Below are 6,085 nucleotides of genomic sequence, written 5' to 3' on the forward strand. Positions count from 1 at the left end.
TTAAATCTCTGATCATACAGGTTCAAGTTTTATGCAATTATCAGGTTCTGCCACCTTAAATAAGGCCCGTTTTGGGGTGGAAATTTTTACTTATCAATTAAGATAAAATTATTCATTATTTTAAGGCACTTATTTAAAGTTGGCCTTATTTTTCTTGTCCTTTCCTACTGGGAAAATTGTATAATAGATGGAAACCAACCTGAATGACTCTGTTCTGAACTCAGATCATGTAGAACTTTAATTGTTGAACAAAACAAACCTTTAATACTGGTCACACCATTCGGGTGTCCTGATCCAACGTCACGGTGGTAAACACTGTGTTAATATGATCTCTAAAATGGGACCGTGCTATTATTCCTAGGGTTACTTGCTCCATTGATCAATTTCTTGTATCAATAAGTGATAATTTGATTTGACTGGGAGGTGTTGGCTTTTAAAAGTCACTTGTAGGATATTTTGTTCTCTAAAGTCACCCCAATCAAAAATATTAGCTCATTAAAAGTTCTGTTATCCCTTAATGGTTTAATTTTATTTGAGGGGCTAATTAATTTAAGTTCCATAGGGTCTTTTCGTCTCATTGGTTTTTTCACCTGACTTCATGGGAAGGTCAGTTTCACTGATGAGAAGTAAGAGTAAAACCCTTGTGCGGCCATTTATACAAGTCCTTATGTAGAGAACCAATGATTAGGCTACATTTGCACAGTCAGGGCACCACAGCTGTTTAACGATTGTCACTGGGCATGCAGTGCCTCTAATACTAGTGATGCTAGAGAGGATGTTTTTGGTAAACAGGCAGGGTTTATGTTTGCTGAGTTCTTTTTTCTCTTTTCATCTTTGCTTGAGGGAATGCCTCTGTTGGGTTAACAGTGCAATTAATAATCTAATATTAGATTATTTTTATTTACTGTTCACCATCAAGGAGTAATACTGGTTACTGACACAAACTTGTGCAAGGAGTCTTAGGGAGTTTTATTGTTTCCCTCTTCAGGTTTACAAGACCAGAAGCATGGATATACTATGAAGACTTCTCTTCATTTTAGATTATTTTAGGTATGCTAGATACTGGCATTGATAATATGATAAGGAAAAACATGTAATAGATACTAGTTGTCGAGTGATGATAAAGGCATGTTCTACTGGTTGTCCTCCAATTCAAGCAAGTGTTAAGAGGTTCACTACCAGAATTCAGAACAGGCACTGGCTGAATGGTCAGAATGTCATGCTTTGTCATTTGCATGTATGAAGTAATGGCATTAATACTAAGATTAGGATAGAAAACATTCAGGCTAAAATTCTGCCTAGTTTGTTAGGGCTTGATCACAGGACTGCATATGTGAATACGAAGTATCATTCTGGCTTGATGTGTGAAGGTGTGTTGAGAGGTTTGCCAGGGTGTAGATATCTGGGTCTCCTAGTAGGTCAGGTGAAAATAGAACTAGTATTTTTAATGCCAGAACTAGTAGCAAGTCACCCAAGATGTCTTTAAATGTATAATATAGATGAAATGGGATCTTGTCTATATCAGATGAAATTCCTACTGAGTTATTTGATCCTGTTTCATGGAGAGATAGTAAGTGGACTATAGTAAGTGCTGCAATAAATGAGCTTGTTAAGAAGGGGGACCAACCATGTTACCAGTTGGTCATAATTAATTGTTATTACAGAAATTACTTGTGCAAATTTAAATTATGCTGATGAATAAGGTGATAAAGAAAGAAGAAATACAGTGTGATTAGCCCCTTTTGATCTGATACTAATATAGACATTGTTATTTGATTGAGGGAGGTGGTTTTTGGCAAAATATCCTCTCCTCAGATTCAGTGTAGAAGGGGGATGCTGACTTTTGGCTGGTTAAGTTTAAATAAGGGGTCACGCGGTGTATGATATCCTTGAATACATTTGAATAGTTGAACTTGAGGTTTTGTGTTACTGCTGGTTTTGAGTGCCAAGATGAAGCCTAGAATATTCAGGGCCAGGGCAGTTCTTTTGAGGTAGTAAGGTATGGTTATTTGTGGAACTGCTGTTGGGGGAATATTGTTGGAGATAATAAAGCCAGCAAAAATACTTCCAACTAGTAGGCATTTAGTTGATTAGGAGGGGGTTGTTCTTGTTAATGATATTCAGAGTAGAAAACTAAGGCCGTCCTAATAGCATGAAGAAGATAGTGAGGATGATGGAGACGGCTGTGAGTGAGGTGGCAGTTTGTGGAGGGGACCAGGCATTGGTATAAGGCATATTTGCAGTTTCAATATTTAGGTCGTTAGAGTAGAATCCAGTGAGGAAAGGCATTCCTGTTAATGCTAAGCTGCCAATGATAAAGGCAGTTGTAGTAAAAGGTGTAGCTTTAAATAGACCTCCTATTTTTTGAATATCTTATTCATCATCTAGGTTGTGAATCATCTGGATTACATAAATAGAATGGCTTTGAGAAAGACAAGAGCATTTTTTTTTTGCAGAAAGAGGAATGCTGGGTAGAGTTGGTTGATGCCAATTGTTACTATCATGAGGCCTAATTGACTGGAGGTGTAGAAGGCAATGATTTTTATTTTTTTTTTTTATATCCTTCTGGGTAATGGCACATATTGCTATAAATGTTGTGATAGCCCCTAGGCATAATGTAACTGATGGGGTACATTTATAGCTTTCTGTCAGAGGCTAGAGGTGGATGAGTAGGAACTTATCAGCTACTACTATTGTGCTTGAGTGGAGTAGGGCTGAGACTGATGTGGGCCCTCTATTGCTGAGGGTAATTATGGGTGTAGCCCAAGTTGGCAAATTTTCCCGTTGCAGCTAATACTAAAACTAATATAGGTAAATTGGAATTAAGCTGAGCAAGAGAGTTACAGAAAAACATTTATTTCTGCTTTATTGACTATACCAAAGCCTTTGACTGTGTGGATCACAATAAACTGTGAAAAATTCTGAAAGAGATGGGAATACCAAACGACCTGACCTGCCTGTTGAGAAACCTGTATGCAGGTCAGGAAGCAACTGTTAGAACTGGACTTGGAAGAGCAGACTGGTTCCAAATAGGAAAAGAAGTATGTCAAGGCTGTATATTGTCATCCTGCTTATTTAACTTATATGCAGAGTACATCATGAGAAATGCTGGGCTGGAGGAAGTAGAAACTGGATTCAAGATTACCGGGAGAAATATCAATAACCTCAGATATGCAGATGACACCACCCTTATGGCAGAAAGTGAAGTAGAACTAAAGAGCCTCTTGATGAAAGTGAAAGAGGAGAGTGAAAAAGTTGGCTTAAAACTCAACATTCAGAAAACGAAGATCATAGCATCTGGTCCCATCACTTCATGGCAAATAGATGGGGAAACAGTGTAAAAAGGGCTCCAAAATCACTGCAGATGGTGATTGTAGCCATGAAATTAAGAGATGCTTGCTCCTTGGAAGGAAAGTTATGAGCAACCAAGACAGCATTTTAAAAAGCAGTGACATTACTTTGCCAACAGAGGTCCGTCTCGACACGGCTATGGTTTTCTCAGTAGTCATGTATGGATGTGAGAGTTGGACTATAAAGAAAGCTGAGAGCTGAAGGACTGATGCTTTTGAACTGTGGTGTTGGAGGAGACTCTTGAGAGTTCCTTGGACTGCAAGTAGATCCAACCAGTCCATACTAAAGGAGATCAGTGCTGGATGTTCATTTGACGGACTGAAGTTGAAGCTGAAACTCCAATACTTTGGCCACATGATGCTAAGAGCTGACTCATTGGTAAAGACCCTGATGCTTGGAAGGATTGGGGGCAGAAGGAGAAGGGGACCACAAAGGATGAGATGGTTGAATGGCATCACCAACTCAATGGACATGGGTTTGGGTAAGCTCCGGGGGTTGGTGATGGACGAGGCGGCCTGGCGTGCTGAGGTTCATGGGGTCACAAAAAGTTGGACACGACTGAGCAACTGAACTGAGCTGAGGATAAAAATTTGTTGTAAGTGAGGATGTAAGACTATGGGCAATTATTAGGGCTGTGGCTCCTATACAACTTCAAGGTGTTCGGGTAAGGTAGCAAAGTGCTATGTAGCTGACAGAAGAGTAAGCAGTGAGTGATTTTAGGTCTGTCTGGCATAAGCAAATGGAGCTGGCTATAATCATGCCTCATAAGGACAATAGAATGAGTGGATACCCTATGAAGTCTGTTAGTGGGTTTCAAATTATTGTAATTCGTAATTTGTAGTATACCATGGCATCCAAAGTTTAGTAGTGCTGGCAGCATAGCCAGAACTCTGAAGCCTGCAATAGGGGCCTCTTCATGTGCTTTAGGTAGTCAACGGTGGAGGCCATAAAATGGTGTTTTTACTATAAAGGCAATTATGCATACTAACCATATGAAACCATTGGATCAAGAGTTGGATACCGATCGGGCTCAGCATTATAATAATTAAAGGTACTACTGTATTTTGAATGTAGACAAGTATTCCTAAGAGGGGGAGAGAACTTACTAGGGTATAAAATGAATAGAGACCTGCATTAAGGTGTTCTGCTTGATTTCCTCTTTGGGTAATGATAATGAGTGTTGAAACTAGTGTTGCTCCAAATAGAATATATAAAAGAATTAATATTATGGCAGTAAATGTTATAATTAAAGTAATTATAGTATGACTAGCAGTGATAATATATATTTATATATTTTTTCTGGTAGAGACTCTTTTAATACATGGTGTTGACGGTTAGTATAAGGGGTCATAACCATGTAGTTAAAATCAGTGGTGGTGTCCATAGGGAGTGGGAGAAAACTAATGAGAAATTGAGGCTGTTGTCATTGATTAAGGAGGAGTAGGCTTGTGAGTCTAATCAGTAGGCTATGCGTCGTTGTGTTAATTCAGATTAACCTGATGATCAGGTTAGTGGTATTGTTGCTGACCACAATCTTGGCCTTCTCTGCCCGCTGAAGCTGAATAAAAGAACATGGAGACAGAGTCTGGAGGAAATAGAAAGCTGGCTTCAATTCTCAGCCGGCAGAGAGGGGAACCCAGCAGGCTCATGCCTCAAGACCTGTGCCTGCCCCCCTTGAGGAGTCTAGGGGCTCATAGAAGGAAGGGCTCACAGTCAGGAGGAAGTGTGATAAATAAAGGGGACAGGACTTTGATTTCTTCCTCTTGCATTTATTCACAGTCGCATCAGTTCAGTTCAGTTGCTCAGTCATGTCTGACTGATGATGGGAAAGACTGAAGGCGGGAGGAGAAGGGGACGACAGAGGATGAGATGGTTGGATGGCCTCACCGACTCAATGGACATGGGTTTGAGTAAACTCCGGGAGTTGGTGATGGACAGGAAGGCCTGGTGTCCTGCAGTCCATGGGGTCGCGAAGAGTCGGACACGACAGAGCGACTGAACTGAACTGAAATCACTTCAGTAGATTCTTCCAAGTGTGTAGCCCAGAGTGTTCTGCCTGAGGGAGCTGAGATCACACAGGTAAAACGTGTAACAGCCCACAGGGTGTTCAGGACTGTGGAACTGACAGCCCTTCCTGGGCAGCCACGACCCTGAGCAGCGATGAGAGCCTCGCCCCTCGTGGTCCCAGGGAGAAGGAAGCTGATCGGCCTGCCGGCCGGTCCGAGCCACTACTGGGAGGTCCCTGTCTGCCCTGACCACTGGAGCGGCCCAGGGGGTCCACTCTCTCGGGCCCCACTGAGCCCCTGCCCCACACCCGTCTGGAGAGTCCTTCCAGGCAGTCGGGACGGGAATCTGTGGTGGGAACTCAGCAGAAAGCCGTGAGGGCAGCCGGGACCTTCCTTCACCGAGGACGTGAGATCGCCAGGTACACTGAGGCCACGCAGGTGGCGGGGAGGCCGTTTCAGATGGTGGTCTGTGCCGAGAAGGACACAGGACTCGGGGAGGCAGGGGCTGACGGGCGGCGAGCCCAGAGAGGCGCCTTCTTGGAGGAGGGGGGGATGCTCAGACTGAACTGCATCTGGGCCCGGAGCTCCAGCAGGGCCGGCCGGTGGGTGAGGAGGGCAAGGCCGGGGCTCGGCCACATGAGCGGTGCATCTGGCCTCTGGTAGAGTTTCTGCTCCCCACGGACTGGGGTTATTGTCTGTCTCCTCACGGCTGTCCCGTGCCTGGAACA

The sequence above is a fragment of the Dama dama genome, chromosome 23 (assembly GCF_033118175.1).
Source record: "Dama dama isolate Ldn47 chromosome 23, ASM3311817v1, whole genome shotgun sequence".
Lineage (NCBI taxonomy): Eukaryota > Metazoa > Chordata > Mammalia > Artiodactyla > Cervidae > Dama > Dama dama.